This window comes from Chiloscyllium punctatum, chromosome 41, assembly GCF_047496795.1.
Source record: "Chiloscyllium punctatum isolate Juve2018m chromosome 41, sChiPun1.3, whole genome shotgun sequence".
In the NCBI taxonomy this organism is placed as follows: Eukaryota; Metazoa; Chordata; class Chondrichthyes; order Orectolobiformes; family Hemiscylliidae; genus Chiloscyllium; species Chiloscyllium punctatum.
Genome location: NC_092779.1, coordinates 66498337 through 66526145, shown reverse-complemented (window position 1 = coordinate 66526145; position 27809 = coordinate 66498337). Strand labels below are relative to the sequence as shown.

The 27809-nt window shown below is 46.1% G+C and overlaps 10 non-coding genes across 10 annotated transcripts; all 10 read right to left on the bottom strand.

The window, feature by feature from the left end:
- Window positions 1-1545: 1545 nt before the first annotated feature.
- On the bottom strand, window positions 1546-1628 carry trnal-uaa (transfer RNA leucine (anticodon UAA)). Its single transcript has one exon. It is a non-coding gene; the product is annotated as a tRNA-Leu (tRNA).
- Window positions 1629-4291: 2663 nt separating this feature from the next.
- Window positions 4292-4374, bottom strand: trnal-uaa (transfer RNA leucine (anticodon UAA)). Its single transcript has one exon. It is a non-coding gene; the product is annotated as a tRNA-Leu (tRNA).
- Window positions 4375-7001: 2627 nt separating this feature from the next.
- Window positions 7002-7084, bottom strand: trnal-uaa (transfer RNA leucine (anticodon UAA)). The gene has a single exon. It is a non-coding gene; the product is annotated as a tRNA-Leu (tRNA).
- A 2627-nt stretch (window positions 7085-9711) lies between these two features.
- Window positions 9712-9794, bottom strand: trnal-uaa (transfer RNA leucine (anticodon UAA)). Its single transcript has one exon. It is a non-coding gene; the product is annotated as a tRNA-Leu (tRNA).
- A 2663-nt stretch (window positions 9795-12457) lies between these two features.
- trnal-uaa (transfer RNA leucine (anticodon UAA)) lies at window positions 12458-12540 on the bottom strand. The gene has a single exon. It is a non-coding gene; the product is annotated as a tRNA-Leu (tRNA).
- A 2663-nt stretch (window positions 12541-15203) lies between these two features.
- trnal-uaa (transfer RNA leucine (anticodon UAA)) lies at window positions 15204-15286 on the bottom strand. The gene has a single exon. It is a non-coding gene; the product is annotated as a tRNA-Leu (tRNA).
- Window positions 15287-17949: 2663 nt separating this feature from the next.
- On the bottom strand, window positions 17950-18032 carry trnal-uaa (transfer RNA leucine (anticodon UAA)). The gene has a single exon. It is a non-coding gene; the product is annotated as a tRNA-Leu (tRNA).
- Window positions 18033-20695: 2663 nt separating this feature from the next.
- On the bottom strand, window positions 20696-20778 carry trnal-uaa (transfer RNA leucine (anticodon UAA)). The gene has a single exon. It is a non-coding gene; the product is annotated as a tRNA-Leu (tRNA).
- Window positions 20779-23441: 2663 nt separating this feature from the next.
- trnal-uaa (transfer RNA leucine (anticodon UAA)) lies at window positions 23442-23524 on the bottom strand. Its single transcript has one exon. It is a non-coding gene; the product is annotated as a tRNA-Leu (tRNA).
- Window positions 23525-26187: 2663 nt separating this feature from the next.
- Window positions 26188-26270, bottom strand: trnal-uaa (transfer RNA leucine (anticodon UAA)). Its single transcript has one exon. It is a non-coding gene; the product is annotated as a tRNA-Leu (tRNA).
- Between the last annotated feature and the right edge of the window lie 1539 nt (window positions 26271-27809).

The window sequence follows — 27809 nt, the reverse complement described above, 5'->3', positions numbered from 1 at the left end:
TACTAGCGACGCTGTGAAAGCATAGGTCCAGAGGTTCCTCTGAGAGTGTAATTTCTTTCATTGCTGTTGCTGATTGAATGAGCCACTTCCGTGCGAACTGCTCCAAAACATGATTCAGGACCTCTGGTGCCAACTCTCGTACGTTGAATAACGACAGACAGCTTCCAAATGAGGTCTTTCAGAGACGACTTTGGGGGTACATTTGACAGACAGACTAGTTCAGGAATCCGTGGTGCGCTGTGATACCAGAGCATCAGCTTCTTCCCTGTCTTTGAACCGGACAAACCTGCGCAAGGAATGCAAATGCGGTGCTGCTTTTCATGGAAGGATCAGAAGGCGGGAACTACACTCTCAAACAGAATGGCATATGATCAGAACCAGGTTGGAGAAAAACTTGACAATGCTTTGCACAGTAATTAAATGGAGTTGCATTACATTTCACTACGAGAGCAGATTTGTTCAAGCACTGAAAGTTGAAGCCATTCTACTTTTCACCTTTCTGTTTCCAATCGCTCGTTGTTTAATGGGACTTGTTTAATTTTGGCTATGTGCTGAGCATGGACGAGATACACCGAAGTATCTGTTTCCACGCGGTGTGCCCTAATAACGTTGTGTTGCTTACACCGGCATTAAAGGATCACTCTTTAGCGGAGCTTGCCGTCGCAGTCTGCGGCACAATCATATAGCCTGTTCGACTGCTCACGGGAACGGTAGCATTGTGAATCGCTGCAGAAACGAACGACTTCCTTACTTTTGCTCCGACTGACCATACTCTGGGAAATTTTCGCAGATTCTCAGTTCAGGATTTTTGCAGCTGGAAGTTACCTCAGAAACCCTGTTAACTCGTAATTTATTGAGAGAATCGCAAAACGGAAAGCATTTAACACGGAACACAAACAAAACTGGCAAACCAAATGTATTTCCAGACACAGCGAGCATGAATGCTAAATGTGAGACAGTCCGGGGCATGAGCCATAAAGTAATCTCACAACTAACAACAGGGCAATTCCAAACTACTCTTTCAAACATACAGGAGCCTGAGTGCACCACCACTTCCCGGACAATGCTGAAAAGAGAGAAAGAAAGAACATAATAAGAATGGGCCATAAAAAGTGAATTTCACCAATCACAGTCTCGGCTAGATTACCTTTCCCTTCCGATGTCTCCAGGACGGAGATGAAGGAAATGGGAGAAATTCAATAACATATGACATCGAAATTCATTGGAACGATTTTTTCATTGGCCAGAAAACCAAATAACGACGAGTCGAGTCACCGTAGTACTTTGTTTCACAACAGCGATGAAATAACAGTCTCCATTCGATTCCATTAAAATTCAACTCGCCTGGAACGTAAAGCAACAGAAGAGCTGCGGGAGGCGAACACGATCATGACAGCACAGACGCTTCGCTAAATTCGGCACTTTCACACACCACAATTAATTGCCCGGGAAGCAAACCCATTTCGCTTCTGTTTTAAACAGAAACGCAGCAGGGGGCGAAACAGCATTTCAACCAGCTGCGCGATTGGAGAAGGTCAGCAGAAATGGCAGCGGTGGGATTCGAACCCACGCCTCTGGCAGAGACTGGAGCTTAAATCCCGCGCCTTAGACCGCTCGGCCACACTACCAGCCAGCCACTAGCGCTGCCAATTTTCTTGCACTTCCAATTGTGCTCCTGCAAAACAACCGATGCAAAGTCACGTTAAAAGGGTTCCATGATCCCTCTCCGACTCGCACAGCTGCTGGGATGTGCCCGGCTACAATGACAATTTCGCAGCAGATAATGATACCCATCAATCCAGACAAAAATCAATGGAAAGCTGAGTCGATCTTCTCAGACTCTTTTCAGCTCCAAATGCATCTGTGAGTGCGTGAGAACACACGATCGGTTATGATTTGGTCAAATTACCATGAGCTACTTGACATGACTGCAATTTCGATTCTTGCATTGATAAATGATTTCACCCATTGCTCGAAACAGGACAACTTTCACGTTTACACGGAACATGAAACACACCGGACTACAGGGAAAATGCACAAAGCTGAGCAGCCCGTGTTCCAAATCATAACGTGCAGCATAGTTTCAGTCACTGTGTCTGTCTTGCAGAATAAGAGTCCCAAAGAATGTTCTCCACCCTAAAACCGGAGGTAGCATTACAATCCGAGAACGACAGATCACATTGCGAGGATGCTCTGACCTCGGAGCCAATTCGAGATGCCACTTTCCTTGCCTTTTTGCCTTAACCGTGCAATTCGCTGCAGAGATGTTCACACCTGGATATGAGCCACATGGATACCAACTGAGTTGGAAACCTGTGTGGGAATCGAAAGGAAGCGACACAATAAAGTTTGATAAATTCCATGGTGCTTTTAAGAAATGCAGTCTCTGTTCACCTCAATCTAAAAGGCAGTTTCTGAATATAGTCAGAGAAGTCAAAAGGGAATTACCTCACCCCACCCCACTCTCCGGAAGAGGTGCTAACTGCCCGTGAGTGCTTTTTGTTCTCGATGTGAAGAGCTCTCACGCCTGAGTCACCTTCACGTCTCTGGTTGCTGAGCGAATCACAAAGAAGGAATTTCACCAGAGCTGCTACTGCCTCACTTCCCCACTCGCCCTCCCCGTTTACATTTTCCTGCTCGTCAGTGATTTAAAGAAATCCAAATGGATGCGATGTCATTCTGTAGCCTCTCTGTCGATTCCTCCGTCTCACTTCCAACGTGGCTTAGATCTCGGGGCGCACCTTAATACTAGCGACGCTGTGAAAGCATAGGTCCAGAGGTTCCTCTGAGAGTGTAATTTCTTTCATTGCTGTTGCTGATTGAATGAGCCACTTCCGTGCGAACTGCTCCAAAACATGATTCAGGACCTCTGGTGCCAACTCTCGTACGTTGAATAACGACAGACAGCTTCCAAATGAGGTCTTTCAGAGACGACTTTGGGGGTACATTTGACAGACAGACTAGTTCAGGAATCCGTGGTGCGCTGTGATACCAGAGCATCAGCTTCTTCCCTGTCTTTGAACCGGGCAAACCTGCGCAAGGAATGCAAATGCGGTGCTGCTTTTCATGGAAGGATCAGAAGGCGGGAACTACACTCTCAAACAGAATGGCATATGATCAGAACCAGGTTGGAGAAAAACTTGACAATGCTTTGCACAGTAATTAAATGGAGTTGCATTACATTTCACTACGAGAGCAGATTTGTTCAAGCACTGAAAGTTGAAGCCATTCTACTTTTCACCTTTCTGTTTCCAATCGCTCGTTGTTTAATGGGACTTGTTTAATTTTGGCTATGTGCTGAGCATGGACGAGATACACCGAAGTATCTGTTTCCACGCGGTGTGCCCTAATAACGTTGTGTTGCTTACACCGGCATTAAAGGATCACTCTTTAGCGGAGCTTGCCGTCGCAGTCTGCGGCACAATCATATAGCCTGTTCGACTGCTCACGGGAACGGTAGCATTGTGAATCGCTGCAGAAACGAACGACTTCCTTACTTTTGCTCCGACTGACCATACTCTGGGAAATTTTCCCAGATTCTCAGTTCAGGATTTTTGCAGCTGGAAGTTACCTCAGAAACCCTGTTAACTCGTAATTTATTGAGAGAATCGCAAAACGGAAAGCATTTAACACGGAACACAAACAAAACTGGCAAACCAAATGTATTTCCAGACACAGCGAGCATGAATGCTAAATGTGAGACAGTCCGGGGCATGAGCCATAAAGTAATCTCACAACTAACAACAGGGCAATTCCAAACTACTCTTTCAAACATACAGGAGCCTGAGTGCACCACCACTTCCCGGACAATGCTGAAAAGAGAGAAAGAAAGAACATAATAAGAATGGGCCATAAAAAGTGAATTTCACCAATCACAGTCTCGGCTAGATTACCTTTCCCTTCCGATGTCTCCAGGACGGAGATGAAGGAAATGGGAGAAATTCAATAACATATGACATCGAAATTCATTGGAACGATTTTTTCATTGGCCAGAAAACCAAATAACGACGAGTCGAGTCACCGTAGTACTTTGTTTCACAACAGCGATGAAATAACAGTCTCCATTCGATTCCATTAAAATTCAACTCGCCTGGAACGTAAAGCAACAGAAGAGCTGCGGGAGGCGAACACGATCATGACAGCACAGACGCTTCGCTAAATTCGGCACTTTCACACACCACAATTAATTGCCCGGGAAGCAAACCCATTTCGCTTCTGTTTTAAACAGAAACGCAGCAGGGGGCGAAACAGCATTTCAACCAGCTGCGCGATTGGAGAAGGTCAGCAGAAATGGCAGCGGTGGGATTCGAACCCACGCCTCTGTCAGAGACTGGAGCTTAAATCCCGCGCCTTAGACCGCTCGGCCACACTACCAGCCAGCCACTAGCGCTGCCAATTTTCTTGCACTTCCAATTGTGCTCCTGCAAAACAACAGATGCAAAGTCACGTTAAAAGGGTTCCATGATCCCTCTCCGACTCGCACAGCTGCTGGGATGTGCCCGGCTACAATGACAATTTCGCAGCAGATAATGATACCCATCAATCCAGACAAAAATCAATGGAAAGCTGAGTCGATCTTCTCAGACTCTTTTCAGCTCCAAATGCATCTGTGAGTGCGTGAGAACACACGATCGGTTATGATTTGGTCAAATTACCATGAGCTACTTGACATGACTGCAATTTCGATTCTTGCATTGATAAATGATTTCACCCATTGCTCGAAACAGGACAACTTTCACGTTTACACGGAACATGAAACACACCGGACTACAGGGAAAATGCACAAAGCTGAGCAGCCCGTGTTCCAAATCATAACGTGCAGCATAGTTTCAGTCACTGTGTCTGTCTTGCAGAATAAGAGTCCCAAAGAATGTTCTCCACCCTAAAACCGGAGGTAGCATTACAATCCGAGAACGACAGATCACATTGCGAGGATGCTCTGACCTCGGAGCCAATTCGAGATGCCACTTTCCTTGCCTTTTTGCCTTAACCGTGCAATTCGCTGCAGAGATGTTCACACCTGGATATGAGCCACATGGATACCAACTGAGTTGGAAACCTGTGTGGGAATCGAAAGGAAGCGACACAATAAAGTTTGATAAATTCCATGGTGCTTTTAAGAAATGCAGTCTCTGTTCACCTCAATCTAAAAGGCAGTTTCTGAATATAGTCAGAGAAGTCAAAGGTGCTAACTGCCCGTGAGTGCTTTTTGTTCTCGATGTGAAGAGCTCTCACGCCTGAGTCACCTTCACGTCTCTGGTTGCTGAGCGAATCACAAAGAAGGAATTTCACCAGAGCTGCTACTGCCTCACTTCCCCACTCGCCCTCCCCGTTTACATTTTCCTGCTCGTCAGTGATTTAAAGAAATCCAAATGGATGCGATGTCATTCTGTAGCCTCTCTGTCGATTCCTCCGTCTCACTTCCAACGTGGCTTAGATCTCGGGGCGCACCTTAATACTAGCGACGCTGTGAAAGCATAGGTCCAGAGGTTCCTCTGAGAGTGTAATTTCTTTCATTGCTGTTGCTGATTGAATGAGCCACTTCCGTGCGAACTGCTCCAAAACATGATTCAGGACCTCTGGTGCCAACTCTCGTACGTTGAATAACGACAGACAGCTTCCAAATGAGGTCTTTCAGAGACGACTTTGGGGGTACATTTGACAGACAGACTAGTTCAGGAATCCGTGGTGCGCTGTGATACCAGAGCATCAGCTTCTTCCCTGTCTTTGAACCGGGCAAACCTGCGCAAGGAATGCAAATGCGGTGCTGCTTTTCATGGAAGGATCAGAAGGCGGGAACTACACTCTCAAACAGAATGGCATATGATCAGAACCAGGTTGGAGAAAAACTTGACAATGCTTTGCACAGTAATTAAATGGAGTTGCATTACATTTCACTACGAGAGCAGATTTGTTCAAGCACTGAAAGTTGAAGCCATTCTACTTTTCACCTTTCTGTTTCCAATCGCTCGTTGTTTAATGGGACTTGTTTAATTTTGGCTATGTGCTGAGCATGGACGAGATACACCGAAGTATCTGTTTCCACGCGGTGTGCCCTAATAACGTTGTGTTGCTTACACCGGCATTAAAGGATCACTCTTTAGCGGAGCTTGCCGTCGCAGTCTGCGGCACAATCATATAGCCTGTTCGACTGCTCACGGGAACGGTAGCATTGTGAATCGCTGCAGAAACGAACGACTTCCTTACTTTTGCTCCGACTGACCATACTCTGGGAAATTTTCCCAGATTCTCAGTTCAGGATTTTTGCAGCTGGAAGTTACCTCAGAAACCCTGTTAACTCGTAATTTATTGAGAGAATCGCAAAACGGAAAGCATTTAACACGGAACACAAACAAAACTGGCAAACCAAATGTATTTCCAGACACAGCGAGCATGAATGCTAAATGTGAGACAGTCCGGGGCATGAGCCATAAAGTAATCTCACAACTAACAACAGGGCAATTCCAAACTACTCTTTCAAACATACAGGAGCCTGAGTGCACCACCACTTCCCGGACAATGCTGAAAAGAGAGAAAGAAAGAACATAATAAGAATGGGCCATAAAAAGTGAATTTCACCAATCACAGTCTCGGCTAGATTACCTTTCCCTTCCGATGTCTCCAGGACGGAGATGAAGGAAATGGGAGAAATTCAATAACATATGACATCGAAATTCATTGGAACGATTTTTTCATTGGCCAGAAAACCAAATAACGACGAGTCGAGTCACCGTAGTACTTTGTTTCACAACAGCGATGAAATAACAGTCTCCATTCGATTCCATTAAAATTCAACTCGCCTGGAACGTAAAGCAACAGAAGAGCTGCGGGAGGCGAACACGATCATGACAGCACAGACGCTTCGCTAAATTCGGCACTTTCACACACCACAATTAATTGCCCGGGAAGCAAACCCATTTCGCTTCTGTTTTAAACAGAAACGCAGCAGGGGGCGAAACAGCATTTCAACCAGCTGCGCGATTGGAGAAGGTCAGCAGAAATGGCAGCGGTGGGATTCGAACCCACGCCTCTGTCAGAGACTGGAGCTTAAATCCCGCGCCTTAGACCGCTCGGCCACACTACCAGCCAGCCACTAGCGCTGCCAATTTTCTTGCACTTCCAATTGTGCTCCTGCAAAACAACAGATGCAAAGTCACGTTAAAAGGGTTCCATGATCCCTCTCCGACTCGCACAGCTGCTGGGATGTGCCCGGCTACAATGACAATTTCGCAGCAGATAATGATACCCATCAATCCAGACAAAAATCAATGGAAAGCTGAGTCGATCTTCTCAGACTCTTTTCAGCTCCAAATGCATCTGTGAGTGCGTGAGAACACACGATCGGTTATGATTTGGTCAAATTACCATGAGCTACTTGACATGACTGCAATTTCGATTCTTGCATTGATAAATGATTTCACCCATTGCTCGAAACAGGACAACTTTCACGTTTACACGGAACATGAAACACACCGGACTACAGGGAAAATGCACAAAGCTGAGCAGCCCGTGTTCCAAATCATAACGTGCAGCATAGTTTCAGTCACTGTGTCTGTCTTGCAGAATAAGAGTCCCAAAGAATGTTCTCCACCCTAAAACCGGAGGTAGCATTACAATCCGAGAACGACAGATCACATTGCGAGGATGCTCTGACCTCGGAGCCAATTCGAGATGCCACTTTCCTTGCCTTTTTGCCTTAACCGTGCAATTCGCTGCAGAGATGTTCACACCTGGATATGAGCCACATGGATACCAACTGAGTTGGAAACCTGTGTGGGAATCGAAAGGAAGCGACACAATAAAGTTTGATAAATTCCATGGTGCTTTTAAGAAATGCAGTCTCTGTTCACCTCAATCTAAAAGGCAGTTTCTGAATATAGTCAGAGAAGTCAAAGGTGCTAACTGCCCGTGAGTGCTTTTTGTTCTCGATGTGAAGAGCTCTCACGCCTGAGTCACCTTCACGTCTCTGGTTGCTGAGCGAATCACAAAGAAGGAATTTCACCAGAGCTGCTACTGCCTCACTTCCCCACTCGCCCTCCCCGTTTACATTTTCCTGCTCGTCAGTGATTTAAAGAAATCCAAATGGATGCGATGTCATTCTGTAGCCTCTCTGTCGATTCCTCCGTCTCACTTCCAACGTGGCTTAGATCTCGGGGCGCACCTTAATACTAGCGACGCTGTGAAAGCATAGGTCCAGAGGTTCCTCTGAGAGTGTAATTTCTTTCATTGCTGTTGCTGATTGAATGAGCCACTTCCGTGCGAACTGCTCCAAAACATGATTCAGGACCTCTGGTGCCAACTCTCGTACGTTGAATAACGACAGACAGCTTCCAAATGAGGTCTTTCAGAGACGACTTTGGGGGTACATTTGACAGACAGACTAGTTCAGGAATCCGTGGTGCGCTGTGATACCAGAGCATCAGCTTCTTCCCTGTCTTTGAACCGGGCAAACCTGCGCAAGGAATGCAAATGCGGTGCTGCTTTTCATGGAAGGATCAGAAGGCGGGAACTACACTCTCAAACAGAATGGCATATGATCAGAACCAGGTTGGAGAAAAACTTGACAATGCTTTGCACAGTAATTAAATGGAGTTGCATTACATTTCACTACGAGAGCAGATTTGTTCAAGCACTGAAAGTTGAAGCCATTCTACTTTTCACCTTTCTGTTTCCAATCGCTCGTTGTTTAATGGGACTTGTTTAATTTTGGCTATGTGCTGAGCATGGACGAGATACACCGAAGTATCTGTTACCACGCGGTGTGCCCTAATAACGTTGTGTTGCTTACACCGGCATTAAAGGATCACTCTTTAGCGGAGCTTGCCGTCGCAGTCTGCGGCACAATCATATAGCCTGTTCGACTGCTCACGGGAACGGTAGCATTGTGAATCGCTGCAGAAACGAACGACTTCCTTACTTTTGCTCCGACTGACCATACTCTGGGAAATTTTCCCAGATTCTCAGTTCAGGATTTTTGCAGCTGGAAGTTACCTCAGAAACCCTGTTAACTCGTAATTTATTGAGAGAATCGCAAAACGGAAAGCATTTAACACGGAACACAAACAAAACTGGCAAACCAAATGTATTTCCAGACACAGCGAGCATGAATGCTAAATGTGAGACAGTCCGGGGCATGAGCCATAAAGTAATCTCACAACTAACAACAGGGCAATTCCAAACTACTCTTTCAAACATACAGGAGCCTGAGTGCACCACCACTTCCCGGACAATGCTGAAAAGAGAGAAAGAAAGAACATAATAAGAATGGGCCATAAAAAGTGAATTTCACCAATCACAGTCTCGGCTAGATTACCTTTCCCTTCCGATGTCTCCAGGACGGAGATGAAGGAAATGGGAGAAATTCAATAACATATGACATCGAAATTCATTGGAACGATTTTTTCATTGGCCAGAAAACCAAATAACGACGAGTCGAGTCACCGTAGTACTTTGTTTCACAACAGCGATGAAATAACAGTCTCCATTCGATTCCATTAAAATTCAACTCGCCTGGAACGTAAAGCAACAGAAGAGCTGCGGGAGGCGAACACGATCATGACAGCACAGACGCTTCGCCAAATTCGGCACTTTCACACACCACAATTAATTGCCCGGGAAGCAAACCCATTTCACTTCTGTTTTAAACAGAAACGCAGCAGGGGTCGAAACAGCATTTCAACCAGCTGCGCGATTGGAGAAGGTCAGCAGAAATGGCAGCGGTGGGATTCGAACCCACGCCTCTGTCCGAGACTGGAGCTTAAATCCAGCGCCTTAGACCGCTCGGCCACACTACCAGCCAGCCACTAGCGCTGCCCATTTTCTTGCACTTCCAATTGTGCTCCTGCAAAACAACAGATGCAAAGTCACGTTAAAAGGGTTCCATGATCCCTCTCCGACTCGCACAGCTGCTGGGATGTGCCCGGCTACAATGACAATTTCGCAGCAGATAATGATACCCATCAATCCAGACAAAAATCAATGGTAAGCTGAGTCGATCTTCTCAGACTCTTTTCAGCTCCAAATGCATCTGTGAGTGCGTGAGAACACACGATCGGTTATGATTTGGTCAAATTACCATGAGCTACTTGACATGACTGCAATTTCGATTCTTGCATTGATAAATGATTTCACCCATTGCTCGAAACAGGACAACTTTCACGTTTACACGGAACATGAAACACACCGGACTACAGGGAAAATGCACAAAGCTGAGCAGCCCGTGTTCCAAATCATAACGTGCAGCATAGTTTCAGTCACTGTGTCTGTCTTGCAGAATAAGAGTCCCAAAGAATGTTCTCCACCCTAAAACCGGAGGTAGCATTACAATCCGAGAACGACAGATCACATTGCGAGGATGCTCTGACCTCGGAGCCAATTCGAGATGCCACTTTCCTTGCCTTTTTGCCTTAACCGTGCAATTCGCTGCAGAGATGTTCACACCTGGATATGAGCCACATGGATACCAACTGAGTTGGAAACCTGTGTGGGAATCGAAAGGAAGCGACACAATAAAGTTTGATAAATTCCATGGTGCTTTTAAGAAATGCAGTCTCTGTTCACCTCAATCTAAAAGGCAGTTTCTGAACATAGTCAGAGAAGTCAAAAGGGAATTACCTCACCCCACCCCACTCTCCGGAAGAGGTGCTAACTGCCCTTGAGTGCTTTTTGTTCTCGATGTGAAGAGCTCTCACGCCTGAGTCACCTTCACGTCTCTGGTTGCTGAGCGAATCACAAAGAAGGAATTTCACCAGAGCTGCTATTGCCTCACTTCCCCACTCGCCCTCCCCGTTTACATTTTCCTGCTCGTCAGTGATTTAAAGAAATCCAAATGGATGCGATGTCATTCTGTAGCCTCTCTGTCGATTCCTCTGTCTCACTTCCAACGTGGCTTAGATCTCGGGGCGCACCTTAATACTAGCGACGCTGTGAAAGCATAGGTCCAGAGGTTCCTCTGAGAGTGTAATTTCTTTCATTGCTGTTGCTGATTGAATGAGCCACTTCCGTGCGAACTGCTCCAAAACATGATTCAGGACCTCTGGTGCCAACTCTCGTACGTTGAATAACGACAGACAGCTTCCAAATGAGGTCTTTCAGAGACGACTTTGGGGGTACATTTGACAGACAGACTAGTTCAGGAATCCGTGGTGCGCTGTGATACCAGAGCATCAGCTTCTTCCCTGTCTTTGAACCGGGCAAACCTGCGCAAGGAATGCAAATGCGGTGCTGCTTTTCATGGAAGGATCAGAAGGCGGGAACTACACTCTCAAACAGAATGGCATATGATCAGAACCAGGTTGGAGAAAAACTTGACAATGCTTTGCACAGTAATTAAATGGAGTTGCATTACATTTCACTACGAGAGCAGATTTGTTCAAGCACTGAAAGTTGAAGCCATTCTACTTTTCACCTTTCTGTTTCCAATCGCTCGTTGTTTAATGGGACTTGTTTAATTTTGGCTATGTTCTGAGCATGGACGAGATACACCGAAGTATCTGTTTCCACGCGGTGTGCCCTAATAACGTTGTGTTGCTTACACCGGCATTAAAGGATCACTCTTTAGCGGAGCTTGCCGTCGCAGTCTGCGGCACAATCATATAGCCTGTTCGACTGCTCACGGGAACGGTAGCATTGTGAATCGCTGCAGAAACGAACGACTTCCTTACTTTTGCTCCGACTGACCATACTCTGGGAAATTTTCCCAGATTCTCAGTTGAGGATTTTTGCAGCTGGAAGTTACCTCAGAAACCCTGTTAACTCGTAATTTATTGAGAGAATCGCAAAACGGAAAGCATTTAACACGGAACACAAACAAAACTGGCAAACCAAATGTATTTCCAGACACAGCGAGCATGAATGCTAAATGTGAGACAGTCCGGGGCATGAGCCATAAAGTAATCTCACAACTAACAACAGGGCAATTCCAAACTACTCTTTCAAACATACAGGAGCCTGAGTGCACCACCACTTCCCGGACAATGCTGAAAAGAGAGAAAGAAAGAACATAATAAGAATGGGCCATAAAAAGTGAATTTCACCAATCACAGTCTCGGCTAGATTACCTTTCCCTTCCGATGTCTCCAGGACGGAGATGAAGGAAATGGGAGAAATTCAATAACATATGACATCGAAATTCATTGGAACGATTTTTTCATTGGCCAGAAAACCAAATAACGACGAGTCGAGTCACCGTAGTACTTTGTTTCACAACAGCGATGAAATAACAGTCTCCATTCGATTCCATTAAAATTCAACTCGCCTGGAACGTAAAGCAACAGAAGAGCTGCGGGAGGCGAACACGATCATGACAGCACAGACGCTTCGCCAAATTCGGCACTTTCACACACCACAATTAATTGCCCGGGAAGCAAACCCATTTCGCTTCTGTTTTAAACAGAAACGCAGCAGGGGTCGAAACAGCATTTCAACCAGCTGCGCGATTGGAGAAGGTCAGCAGAAATGGCAGCGGTGGGATTCGAACCCACGCCTCTGTCAGAGACTGGAGCTTAAATCCAGCGCCTTAGACCGCTCGGCCACACTACCAGCCAGCCACTAGCGCTGCCCATTTTCTTGCACTTCCAATTGTGCTCCTGCAAAACAACAGATGCAAAGTCACGTTAAAAGGGTTCCATGATCCCTCTCCGACTCGCACAGCTGCTGGGATGTGCCCGGCTACAATGACAATTTCGCAGCAGATAATGATACCCATCAATCCAGACAAAAATCAATGGTAAGCTGAGTCGATCTTCTCAGACTCTTTTCAGCTCCAAATGCATCTGTGAGTGCGTGAGAACACACGATCGGTTATGATTTGGTCAAATTACCATGAGCTACTTGACATGACTGCAATTTCGATTCTTGCATTGATAAATGATTTCACCCATTGCTCGAAACAGGACAACTTTCACGTTTACACGGAACATGAAACACACCGGACTACAGGGAAAATGCACAAAGCTGAGCAGCCCGTGTTCCAAATCATAACGTGCAGCATAGTTTCAGTCACTGTGTCTGTCTTGCAGAATAAGAGTCCCAAAGAATGTTCTCCACCCTAAAACCGGAGGTAGCATTACAATCCGAGAACGACAGATCACATTGCGAGGATGCTCTGACCTCGGAGCCAATTCGAGATGCCACTTTCCTTGCCTTTTTGCCTTAACCGTGCAATTCGCTGCAGAGATGTTCACACCTGGATATGAGCCACATGGATACCAACTGAGTTGGAAACCTGTGTGGGAATCGAAAGGAAGCGACACAATAAAGTTTGATAAATTCCATGGTGCTTTTAAGAAATGCAGTCTCTGTTCACCTCAATCTAAAAGGCAGTTTCTGAACATAGTCAGAGAAGTCAAAAGGGAATTACCTCACCCCACCCCACTCTCCGGAAGAGGTGCTAACTGCCCTTGAGTGCTTTTTGTTCTCGATGTGAAGAGCTCTCACGCCTGAGTCACCTTCACGTCTCTGGTTGCTGAGCGAATCACAAAGAAGGAATTTCACCAGAGCTGCTATTGCCTCACTTCCCCACTCGCCCTCCCCGTTTACATTTTCCTGCTCGTCAGTGATTTAAAGAAATCCAAATGGATGCGATGTCATTCTGTAGCCTCTCTGTCGATTCCTCTGTCTCACTTCCAACGTGGCTTAGATCTCGGGGCGCACCTTAATACTAGCGACGCTGTGAAAGCATAGGTCCAGAGGTTCCTCTGAGAGTGTAATTTCTTTCATTGCTGTTGCTGATTGAATGAGCCACTTCCGTGCGAACTGCTCCAAAACATGATTCAGGACCTCTGGTGCCAACTCTCGTACGTTGAATAACGACAGACAGCTTCCAAATGAGGTCTTTCAGAGACGACTTTGGGGGTACATTTGACAGACAGACTAGTTCAGGAATCCGTGGTGCGCTGTGATACCAGAGCATCAGCTTCTTCCCTGTCTTTGAACCGGGCAAACCTGCGCAAGGAATGCAAATGCGGTGCTGCTTTTCATGGAAGGATCAGAAGGCGGGAACTACACTCTCAAACAGAATGGCATATGATCAGAACCAGGTTGGTGAAAAACTTGACAATGCTTTGCACAGTAATTAAATGGAGTTGCATTACATTTCACTACGAGAGCAGATTTGTTCAAGCACTGAAAGTTGAAGCCATTCTACTTTTCACCTTTCTGTTTCCAATCGCTCGTTGTTTAATGGGACTTGTTTAATTTTGGCTATGTGCTGAGCATGGACGAGATACACCGAAGTATCTGTTTCCACGCGGTGTGCCCTAATAACGTTGTGTTGCTTACACCGGCATTAAAGGATCACTCTTTAGCGGAGCTTGCCGTCGCAGTCTGCGGCACAATCATATAGCCTGTTCGACTGCTCACGGGAACGGTAGCATTGTGAATCGCTGCAGAAACGAACGACTTCCTTACTTTTGCTCCGACTGACCATACTCTGGGAAATTTTCCCAGATTCTCAGTTCAGGATTTTTGCAGCTGGAAGTTACCTCAGAAACCCTGTTAACTCGTAATTTATTGAGAGAATCGCAAAACGGAAAGCATTTAACACGGAACACAAACAAAACTGGCAAACCAAATGTATTTCCAGACACAGCGAGCATGAATGCTAAATGTGAGACAGTCCGGGGCATGAGCCATAAAGTAATCTCACAACTAACAACAGGGCAATTCCAAACTACTCTTTCAAACATACAGGAGCCTGAGTGCACCACCACTTCCCGGACAATGCTGAAAAGAGAGAAAGAAAGAACATAATAAGAATGGGCCATAAAAAGTGAATTTCACCAATCACAGTCTCGGCTAGATTACCTTTCCCTTCCGATGTCTCCAGGACGGAGATGAAGGAAATGGGAGAAATTCAATAACATATGACATCGAAATTCATTGGAACGATTTTTTCATTGGCCAGAAAACCAAATAACGACGAGTCGAGTCACCGTAGTACTTTGTTTCACAACAGCGATGAAATAACAGTCTCCATTCGATTCCATTAAAATTCAACTCGCCTGGAACGTAAAGCAACAGAAGAGCTGCGGGAGGCGAACACGATCATGACAGCACAGACGCTTCGCCAAATTCGGCACTTTCACACACCACAATTAATTGCCCGGGAAGCAAACCCATTTCGCTTCTGTTTTAAACAGAAACGCAGCAGGGGTCGAAACAGCATTTCAACCAGCTGCGCGATTGGAGAAGGTCAGCAGAAATGGCAGCGGTGGGATTCGAACCCACGCCTCTGTCAGAGACTGGAGCTTAAATCCAGCGCCTTAGACCGCTCGGCCACACTACCAGCCAGCCACTAGCGCTGCCCATTTTCTTGCACTTCCAATTGTGCTCCTGCAAAACAACAGATGCAAAGTCACGTTAAAAGGGTTCCATGATCCCTCTCCGACTCGCACAGCTGCTGGGATGTGCCCGGCTACAATGACAATTTCGCAGCAGATAATGATACCCATCAATCCAGACAAAAATCAATGGTAAGCTGAGTCGATCTTCTCAGACTCTTTTCAGCTCCAAATGCATCTGTGAGTGCGTGAGAACACACGATCGGTTATGATTTGGTCAAATTACCATGAGCTACTTGACATGACTGCAATTTCGATTCTTGCATTGATAAATGATTTCACCCATTGCTCGAAACAGGACAACTTTCACGTTTACACGGAACATGAAACACACCGGACTACAGGGAAAATGCACAAAGCTGAGCAGCCCGTGTTCCAAATCATAACGTGCAGCATAGTTTCAGTCACTGTGTCTGTCTTGCAGAATAAGAGTCCCAAAGAATGTTCTCCACCCTAAAACCGGAGGTAGCATTACAATCCGAGAACGACAGATCACATTGCGAGGATGCTCTGACCTCGGAGCCAATTCGAGATGCCACTTTCCTTGCCTTTTTGCCTTAACCGTGCAATTCGCTGCAGAGATGTTCACACCTGGATATGAGCCACATGGATACCAACTGAGTTGGAAACCTGTGTGGGAATCGAAAGGAAGCGACACAATAAAGTTTGATAAATTCCATGGTGCTTTTAAGAAATGCAGTCTCTGTTCACCTCAATCTAAAAGGCAGTTTCTGAACATAGTCAGAGAAGTCAAAAGGGAATTACCTCACCCCACCCCACTCTCCGGAAGAGGTGCTAACTGCCCGTGAGTGCTTTTTGTTCTCGATGTGAAGAGCTCTCACGCCTGAGTCACCTTCACGTCTCTGGTTGCTGAGCGAATCACAAAGAAGGAATTTCACCAGAGCTGCTACTGCCTCACTTCCCCACTCGCCCTCCCCGTTTACATTTTCCTGCTCGTCAGTGATTTAAAGAAATCCAAATGGATGCGATGTCATTCTGTAGCCTCTCTGTCGATTCCTCCGTCTCACTTCCAACGTGGCTTAGATCTCGGGGCGCACCTTAATACTAGCGACGCTGTGAAAGCATAGGTCCAGAGGTTCCTCTGAGAGTGTAATTTCTTTCATTGCTGTTGCTGATTGAATGAGCCACTTCCGTGCGAACTGCTCCAAAACATGATTCAGGACCTCTGGTGCCAACTCTCGTACGTTGAATAACGACAGACAGCTTCCAAATGAGGTCTTTCAGAGACGACTTTGGGGGTACATTTGACAGACAGACTAGTTCAGGAATCCGTGGTGCGCTGTGATACCAGAGCATCAGCTTCTTCCCTGTCTTTGAACCGGGCAAACCTGCGCAAGGAATGCAAATGCGGTGCTGCTTTTCATGGAAGGATCAGAAGGCGGGAACTACACTCTCAAACAGAATGGCATATGATCAGAACCAGGTTGGAGAAAAACTTGACAATGCATTGCACAGTAATTAAATGGAGTTGCATTACATTTCACTACGAGAGCAGATTTGTTCAAGCACTGAAAGTTGAAGCCATTCTACTTTTCACCTTTCTGTTTCCAATCGCTCGTTGTTTAATGGGACTTGTTTAATTTTGGCTATGTGCTGAGCATGGACGAGATACACCGAAGTATCTGTTTCCACGCGGTGTGCCCTAATAACGTTGTGTTGCTTACACCGGCATTAAAGGATCACTCTTTAGCGGAGCTTGCCGTCGCAGTCTGCGGCACAATCATATAGCCTGTTCGACTGCTCACGGGAACGGTAGCATTGTGAATCGCTGCAGAAACGAACGACTTCCTTACTTTTGCTCCGACTGACCATACTCTGGGAAATTTTCCCAGATTCTCAGTTCAGGATTTTTGCAGCTGGAAGTTACCTCAGAAACCCTGTTAACTCGTAATTTATTGAGAGAATCGCAAAACGGAAAGCATTTAACACGGAACACAAACAAAACTGGCAAACCAAATGTATTTCCAGACACAGCGAGCATGAATGCTAAATGTGAGACAGTCCGGGGCATGAGCCATAAAGTAATCTCACAACTAACAACAGGGCAATTCCAAACTACTCTTTCAAACATACAGGAGCCTGAGTGCACCACCACTTCCCGGACAATGCTGAAAAGAGAGAAAGAAAGAACATAATAAGAATGGGCCATAAAAAGTGAATTTCACCAATCACAGTCTCGGCTAGATTACCTTTCCCTTCCGATGTCTCCAGGACGGAGATGAAGGAAATGGGAGAAATTCAATAACATATGACATCGAAATTCATTGGAACGATTTTTTCATTGGCCAGAAAACCAAATAACGACGAGTCGAGTCACCGTAGTACTTTGTTTCACAACAGCGATGAAATAACAGTCTCCATTCGATTCCATTAAAATTCAACTCGCCTGGAACGTAAAGCAACAGAAGAGCTGCGGGAGGCGAACACGATCATGACAGCACAGACGCTTCGCCAAATTCGGCACTTTCACACACCACAATTAATTGCCCGGGAAGCAAACCCATTTCGCTTCTGTTTTAAACAGAAACGCAGCAGGGGTCGAAACAGCATTTCAACCAGCTGCGCGATTGGAGAAGGTCAGCAGAAATGGCAGCGGTGGGATTCGAACCCACGCCTCTGTCAGAGACTGGAGCTTAAATCCAGCGCCTTAGACCGCTCGGCCACACTACCAGCCAGCCACTAGCACTGCCCATTTTCTTGCACTTCCAATTGTGCTCCTGCAAAACAACAGATGCAAAGTCACGTTAAAAGGGTTCCATGATCCCTCTCCGACTCGCACAGCTGCTGGGATGTGCCCGGATACAATGACAATTTCGCAGCAGATAATGATACCCATCAATCCAGACAAAAATCAATGGTAAGCTGAGTCGATCTTCTCAGACTCTTTTCAGCTCCAAATGCATCTGTGAGTGCGTGAGAACACACGATCGGTTATGATTTGGTCAAATTACCATGAGCTGCTTGACATGACTGCAATTTCGATTCTTGCATTGATAAATGATTTCACCCATTGCTCGAAACAGGACAACTTTCACGTTTACACGGAACATGAAACACACCGGACTACAGGGAAAATGCACAAAGCTGAGCAGCCCGTGTTCCAAATCATAACGTGCAGCATAGTTTCAGTCACTGTGTCTGTCTTGCAGAATAAGAGTCCCAAAGAATGTTCTCCACCCTAAAACCGGAGGTAGCATTACAATCCGAGAACGACAGATCACATTGCGAGGATGCTCTGACCTCGGAGCCAATTCGAGATGCCACTTTCCTTGCCTTTTTGCCTTAACCGTGCAATTCGCTGCAGAGATGTTCACACCTGGATATGAGCCACATGGATACCAACTGAGTTGGAAACCTGTGTGGGAATCGAAAGGAAGCGACACAATAAAGTTTGATAAATTCCATGGTGCTTTTAAGAAATGCAGTCTCTGTTCACCTCAATCTAAAAGGCAGTTTCTGAACATAGTCAGAGAAGTCAAAAGGGAATTACCTCACCCCACCCCACTCTCCGGAAGAGGTGCTAACTGCCCTTGAGTGCTTTTTGTTCTCGATGTGAAGAGCTCTCACGCCTGAGTCACCTTCACGTCTCTGGTTGCTGAGCGAATCACAAAGAAGGAATTTCACCAGAGCTGCTACTGCCTCACTTCCCCACTCGCCCTCCCCGTTTACATTTTCCTGCTCGTCAGTGATTTAAAGAAATCCAAATGGATGCGATGTCATTCTGTAGCCTCTCTGTCGATTCCTCCGTCTCACTTCCAACGTGGCTTAGATCTCGGGGCGCACCTTAATACTAGCGACGCTGTGAAAGCATAGGTCCAGAGGTTCCTCTGAGAGTGTAATTTCTTTCATTGCTGTTGCTGATTGAATGAGCCACTTCCGTGCGAACTGCTCCAAAACATGATTCAGGACCTCTGGTGCCAACTCTCGTACGTTGAATAACGACAGACAGCTTCCAAATGAGGTCTTTCAGAGACGACTTTGGGGGTACATTTGACAGACAGACTAGTTCAGGAATCCGTGGTGCGCTGTGATACCAGAGCATCAGCTTCTTCCCTGTCTTTGAACCGGGCAAACCTGCGCAAGGAATGCAAATGCGGTGCTGCTTTTCATGGAAGGATCAGAAGGCGGGAACTACACTCTCAAACAGAATGGCATATGATCAGAACCAGGTTGGAGAAAAACTTGACAATGCTTTGCACAGTAATTAAATGGAGTTGCATTACATTTCACTACGAGAGCAGATTTGTTCAAGCACTGAAAGTTGAAGCCATTCTACTTTTCACCTTTCTGTTTCCAATCGCTCGTTGTTTAATGGGACTTGTTTAATTTTGGCTATGTGCTGAGCATGGACGAGATACACCGAAGTATCTGTTTCCACGCGGTGTGCCCTAATAACGTTGTGTTGCTTACACCGGCATTAAAGGATCACTCTTTAGCGGAGCTTGCCGTCGCAGTCTGCGGCACAATCATATAGCCTGTTCGACTGCTCACGGGAACGGTAGCATTGTGAATCGCTGCAGAAACGAACGACTTCCTTACTTTTGCTCCGACTGACCATACTCTGGGAAATTTTCCCAGATTCTCAGTTGAGGATTTTTGCAGCTGGAAGTTACCTCAGAAACCCTGTTAACTCGTAATTTATTGAGAGAATCGCAAAACGGAAAGCATTTAACACGGAACACAAACAAAACTGGCAAACCAAATGTATTTCCAGACACAGCGAGCATGAATGCTAAATGTGAGACAGTCCGGGGCATGAGCCATAAAGTAATCTCACAACTAACAACAGGGCAATTCCAAACTACTCTTTCAAACATACAGGAGCCTGAGTGCACCACCACTTCCCGGACAATGCTGAAAAGAGAGAAAGAAAGAACATAATAAGAATGGGCCATAAAAAGTGAATTTCACCAATCACAGTCTCGGCTAGATTACCTTTCCCTTCCGATGTCTCCAGGACGGAGATGAAGGAAATGGGAGAAATTCAATAACATATGACATCGAAATTCATTGGAACGATTTTTTCATTGGCCAGAAAACCAAATAACGACGAGTCGAGTCACCGTAGTACTTTGTTTCACAACAGCGATGAAATAACAGTCTCCATTCGATTCCATTAAAATTCAACTCGCCTGGAACGTAAAGCAACAGAAGAGCTGCGGGAGGCGAACACGATCATGACAGCACAGACGCTTCGCCAAATTCGGCACTTTCACACACCACAATTAATTGCCCGGGAAGCAAACCCATTTCGCTTCTGTTTTAAACAGAAACGCAGCAGGGGTCGAAACAGCATTTCAACCAGCTGCGCGATTGGAGAAGGTCAGCAGAAATGGCAGCGGTGGGATTCGAACCCACGCCTCTGTCAGAGACTGGAGCTTAAATCCAGCGCCTTAGACCGCTCGGCCACACTACCAGCCAGCCACTAGCGCTGCCCATTTTCTTGCACTTCCAATTGTGCTCCTGCAAAACAACAGATGCAAAGTCACGTTAAAAGGGTTCCATGATCCCTCTCCGACTCGCACAGCTGCTGGGATGTGCCCGGCTACAATGACAATTTCGCAGCAGATAATGATACCCATCAATCCAGACAAAAATCAATGGTAAGCTGAGTCGATCTTCTCAGACTCTTTTCAGCTCCAAATGCATCTGTGAGTGCGTGAGAACACACGATCGGTTATGATTTGGTCAAATTACCATGAGCTACTTGACATGACTGCAATTTCGATTCTTGCATTGATAAATGATTTCACCCATTGCTCGAAACAGGACAACTTTCACGTTTACACGGAACATGAAACACACCGGACTACAGGGAAAATGCACAAAGCTGAGCAGCCCGTGTTCCAAATCATAACGTGCAGCATAGTTTCAGTCACTGTGTCTGTCTTGCAGAATAAGAGTCCCAAAGAATGTTCTCCACCCTAAAACCGGAGGTAGCATTACAATCCGAGAACGACAGATCACATTGCGAGGATGCTCTGACCTCGGAGCCAATTCGAGATGCCACTTTCCTTGCCTTTTTGCCTTAACCGTGCAATTCGCTGCAGAGATGTTCACACCTGGATATGAGCCACATGGATACCAACTGAGTTGGAAACCTGTGTGGGAATCGAAAGGAAGCGACACAATAAAGTTTGATAAATTCCATGGTGCTTTTAAGAAATGCAGTCTCTGTTCACCTCAATCTAAAAGGCAGTTTCTGAACATAGTCAGAGAAGTCAAAAGGGAATTACCTCACCCCACCCCACTCTCCGGAAGAGGTGCTAACTGCCCGTGAGTGCTTTTTGTTCTCGATGTGAAGAGCTCTCACGCCTGAGTCACCTTCACGTCTCTGGTTGCTGAGCGAATCACAAAGAAGGAATTTCACCAGAGCTGCTACTGCCTCACTTCCCCACTCGCCCTCCCCGTTTACATTTTCCTGCTCGTCAGTGATTTAAAGAAATCCAAATGGATGCGATGTCATTCTGTAGCCTCTCTGTCGATTCCTCCGTCTCACTTCCAACGTGGCTTAGATCTCGGGGCGCACCTTAATACTAGCGACGCTGTGAAAGCATAGGTCCAGAGGTTCCTCTGAGAGTGTAATTTCTTTCATTGCTGTTGCTGATTGAATGAGCCACTTCCGTGCGAACTGCTCCAAAACATGATTCAGGACCTCTGGTGCCAACTCTCGTACGTTGAATAACGACAGACAGCTTCCAAATGAGGTCTTTCAGAGACGACTTTGGGGGTACATTTGACAGACAGACTAGTTCAGGAATCCGTGGTGCGCTGTGATACCAGAGCATCAGCTTCTTCCCTGTCTTTGAACCGGGCAAACCTGCGCAAGGAATGCAAATGCGGTGCTGCTTTTCATGGAAGGATCAGAAGGCGGGAACTACACTCTCAAACAGAATGGCATATGATCAGAACCAGGTTGGAGAAAAACTTGACAATGCATTGCACAGTAATTAAATGGAGTTGCATTACATTTCACTACGAGAGCAGATTTGTTCAAGCACTGAAAGTTGAAGCCATTCTACTTTTCACCTTTCTGTTTCCAATCGCTCGTTGTTTAATGGGACTTGTTTAATTTTGGCTATGTGCTGAGCATGGACGAGATACACCGAAGTATCTGTTTCCACGCGGTGTGCCCTAATAACGTTGTGTTGCTTACACCGGCATTAAAGGATCACTCTTTAGCGGAGCTTGCCGTCGCAGTCTGCGGCACAATCATATAGCCTGTTCGACTGCTCACGGGAACGGTAGCATTGTGAATCGCTGCAGAAACGAACGACTTCCTTACTTTTGCTCCGACTGACCATACTCTGGGAAATTTTCCCAGATTCTCAGTTCAGGATTTTTGCAGCTGGAAGTTACCTCAGAAACCCTGTTAACTCGTAATTTATTGAGAGAATCGCAAAACGGAAAGCATTTAACACGGAACACAAACAAAACTGGCAAACCAAATGTATTTCCAGACACAGCGAGCATGAATGCTAAATGTGAGACAGTCCGGGGCATGAGCCATAAAGTAATCTCACAACTAACAACAGGGCAATTCCAAACTACTCTTTCAAACATACAGGAGCCTGAGTGCACCACCACTTCCCGGACAATGCTGAAAAGAGAGAAAGAAAGAACATAATAAGAATGGGCCATAAAAAGTGAATTTCACCAATCACAGTCTCGGCTAGATTACCTTTCCCTTCCGATGTCTCCAGGACGGAGATGAAGGAAATGGGAGAAATTCAATAACATATGACATCGAAATTCATTGGAACGATTTTTTCATTGGCCAGAAAACCAAATAACGACGAGTCGAGTCACCGTAGTACTTTGTTTCACAACAGCGATGAAATAACAGTCTCCATTCGATTCCATTAAAATTCAACTCGCCTGGAACGTAAAGCAACAGAAGAGCTGCGGGAGGCGAACACGATCATGACAGCACAGACGCTTCGCCAAATTCGGCACTTTCACACACCACAATTAATTGCCCGGGAAGCAAACCCATTTCGCTTCTGTTTTAAACAGAAACGCAGCAGGGGTCGAAACAGCATTTCAACCAGCTGCGCGATTGGAGAAGGTCAGCAGAAATGGCAGCGGTGGGATTCGAACCCACGCCTCTGTCAGAGACTGGAGCTTAAATCCAGCGCCTTAGACCGCTCGGCCACACTACCAGCCAGCCACTAGCACTGCCCATTTTCTTGCACTTCCAATTGTGCTCCTGCAAAACAACAGATGCAAAGTCACGTTAAAAGGGTTCCATGATCCCTCTCCGACTCGCACAGCTGCTGGGATGTGCCCGGATACAATGACAATTTCGCAGCAGATAATGATACCCATCAATCCAGACAAAAATCAATGGTAAGCTGAGTCGATCTTCTCAGACTCTTTTCAGCTCCAAATGCATCTGTGAGTGCGTGAGAACACACGATCGGTTATGATTTGGTCAAATTACCATGAGCTGCTTGACATGACTGCAATTTCGATTCTTGCATTGATAAATGATTTCACCCATTGCTCGAAACAGGACAACTTTCACGTTTACACGGAACATGAAACACACCGGACTACAGGGAAAATGCACAAAGCTGAGCAGCCCGTGTTCCAAATCATAACGTGCAGCATAGTTTCAGTCACTGTGTCTGTCTTGCAGAATAAGAGTCCCAAAGAATGTTCTCCACCCTAAAACCGGAGGTAGCATTACAATCCGAGAACGACAGATCACATTGCGAGGATGCTCTGACCTCGGAGCCAATTCGAGATGCCACTTTCCTTGCCTTTTTGCCTTAACCGTGCAATTCGCTGCAGAGATGTTCACACCTGGATATGAGCCACATGGATACCAACTGAGTTGGAAACCTGTGTGGGAATCGAAAGGAAGCGACACAATAAAGTTTGATAAATTCCATGGTGCTTTTAAGAAATGCAGTCTCTGTTCACCTCAATCTAAAAGGCAGTTTCTGAACATAGTCAGAGAAGTCAAAAGGGAATTACCTCACCCCACCCCACTCTCCGGAAGAGGTGCTAACTGCCCTTGAGTGCTTTTTGTTCTCGATGTGAAGAGCTCTCACGCCTCAGTCACCTTCACGTCTCTGGTTGCTGAGCCAATCACAAAGAAGGAATTTCACCAGAGCTGCTACTGCCTCACTTCCCCACTCGCCCTCCCCGTTTACATTTTCCTGCTCGTCAGTGATTTAAAGAAATCCAAATGGATGCGATGTCATTCTGTAGCCTCTCTGTCGATTCCTCCGTCTCACTTCCAACGTGGCTTAGATCTCGGGGCGCACCTTAATACTAGCGACGCTGTGAAAGCATAGGTCCAGAGGTTCCTCTGAGAGTGTAATTTCTTTCATTGCTGTTGCTGATTGAATGAGCCACTTCCGTGCGAACTGCTCCAAAACATGATTCAGGACCTCTGGTGCCAACTCTCGTACGTTGAATAACGACAGACAGCTTCCAAATGAGGTCTTTCAGAGACGACTTTGGGGGTACATTTGACAGACAGACTAGTTCAGGAATCCGTGGTGCGCTGTGATACCAGAGCATCAGCTTCTTCCCTGTCTTTGAACCGGGCAAACCTGCGCAAGGAATGCAAATGCGGTGCTGCTTTTCATGGAAGGATCAGAAGGCGGGAACTACACTCTCAAACAGAATGGCATATGATCAGAACCAGGTTGGAGAAAAACTTGACAATGCTTTGCACAGTAATTAAATGGAGTTGCATTACATTTCACTACGAGAGCAGATTTGTTCAAGCACTGAAAGTTGAAGCCATTCTACTTTTCACCTTTCTGTTTCCAATCGCTCGTTGTTTAATGGGACTTGTTTAATTTTGGCTATGTGCTGAGCATGGACGAGATACACCGAAGTATCTGTTTCCACGCGGTGTGCCCTAATAACGTTGTGTTGCTTACACCGGCATTAAAGGATCACTCTTTAGCGGAGCTTGCCGTCGCAGTCTGCGGCACAATCATATAGCCTGTTCGACTGCTCACGGGAACGGTAGCATTGTGAATCGCTGCAGAAACGAACGACTTCCTTACTTTTGCTCCGACTGACCATACTCTGGGAAATTTTCCCAGATTCTCAGTTCAGGATTTTTGCAGCTGGAAGTTACCTCAGAAACCCTGTTAACTCGTAATTTATTGAGAGAATCGCAAAACGGAAAGCATTTAACACGGAACACAAACAAAACTGGCAAACCAAATGTATTTCCAGACACAGCGAGCATGAATGCTAAATGTGAGACAGTCCGGGGCATGAGCCATAAAGTAATCTCACAACTAACAACAGGGCAATTCCAAACTACTCTTTCAAACATACAGGAGCCTGAGTGCACCACCACTTCCCGGACAATGCTGAAAAGAGAGAAAGAAAGAACATAATAAGAATGGGCCATAAAAAGTGAATTTCACCAATCACAGTCTCGGCTAGATTACCTTTCCCTTCCGATGTCTCCAGGACGGAGATGAAGGAAATGGGAGAAATTCAATAACATATGACATCGAAATTCATTGGAACGATTTTTTCATTGGCCAGAAAACCAAATAACGACGAGTCGAGTCACCGTAGTACTTTGTTTCACAACAGCGATGAAATAACAGTCTCCATTCGATTCCATTAAAATTCAACTCGCCTGGAACGTAAAGCAACAGAAGAGCTGCGGGAGGCGAACACGATCATGACAGCACAGACGCTTCGCCAAATTCGGCACTTTCACACACCACAATTAATTGCCCGGGAAGCAAACCCATTTCGCTTCTGTTTTAAACAGAAACGCAGCAGGGGTCGAAACAGCATTTCAACCAGCTGCGCGATTGGAGAAGGTCAGCAGAAATGGCAGCGGTGGGATTCGAACCCACGCCTCTGTCAGAGACTGGAGCTTAAATCCAGCGCCTTAGACCGCTCGGCCACACTACCAGCCAGCCACTAGCACTGCCCATTTTCTTGCACTTCCAATTGTGCTCCTGCAAAACAACAGATGCAAAGTCACGTTAAAAGGGTTCCATGATCCCTCTCCGACTCGCACAGCTGCTGGGATGTGCCCGGATACAATGACAATTTCGCAGCAGATAATGATACCCATCAATCCAGACAAAAATCAATGGTAAGCTGAGTCGATCTTCTCAGACTCTTTTCAGCTCCAAATGCATCTGTGAGTGCGTGAGAACACACGATCGGTTATGATTTGGTCAAATTACCATGAGCTGCTTGACATGACTGCAATTTCGATTCTTGCATTGATAAATGATTTCACCCATTGCTCGAAACAGGACAACTTTCACGTTTACACGGAACATGAAACACACCGGACTACAGGGAAAATGCACAAAGCAGAGCAGCCCGTGTTCCAAATCATAACGTGCAGCATAGTTTCAGTCACTGTGTCTGTCTTGCAGAATAAGAGTCCCAAAGAATGTTCTCCACCCTAAAACCGGAGGTAGCATTACAATCCGAGAACGACAGATCACATTGCGAGGATGCTCTGACCTCGGAGCCAATTCGAGATGCCACTTTCCTTGCCTTTTTGCCTTAACCGTGCAATTCGCTGCAGAGATGTTCACACCTGGATATGAGCCACATGGATACCAACTGAGTTGGAAACCTGTGTGGGAATCGAAAGGAAGCGACACAATAAAGTTTGATAAATTCCATGGTGCTTTTAAGAAATGCAGTCTCTGTTCACCTCAATCTAAAAGGCAGTTTCTGAACATAGTCAGAGAAGTCAAAAGGGAATTACCTCACCCCACCCCACTCTCCGGAAGAGGTGCTAACTGCCCTTGAGTGCTTTTTGTTCTCGATGTGAAGAGCTCTCACGCCTGAGTCACCTTCACGTCTCTGGTTGCTGAGCGAATCACAAAGAAGGAATTTCACCAGAGCTGCTACTGCCTCACTTCCCCACTCGCCCTCCCCGTTTACATTTTCCTGCTCGTCAGTGATTTAAAGAAATCCAAATGGATGCGATGTCATTCTGTAGCCTCTCTGTCGATTCCTCCGTCTCACTTCCAACGTGGCTTAGATCTCGGGGCGCACCTTAATACTAGCGACGCTGTGAAAGCATAGGTCCAGAGGTTCCTCTGAGAGTGTAATTTCTTTCATTGCTGTTGCTGATTGAATGAGCCACTTCCGTGCGAACTGCTCCAAAACATGATTCAGGACCTCTGGTGCCAACTCTCGTACGTTGAATAACGACAGACAGCTTCCAAATGAGGTCTTTCAGAGACGACTTTGGGGGTACATTTGACAGACAGACTAGTTCAGGAATCCGTGGTGCGCTGTGATACCAGAGCATCAGCTTCTTCCCTGTCTTTGAACCGGGCAAACCTGCGCAAGGAATGCAAATGCGGTGCTGCTTTTCATGGAAGGATCAGAAGGCGGGAACTACACTCTCAAACAGAATGGCATATGATCAGAACCAGGTTGGAGAAAAACTTGACAATGCTTTGCACAGTAATTAAA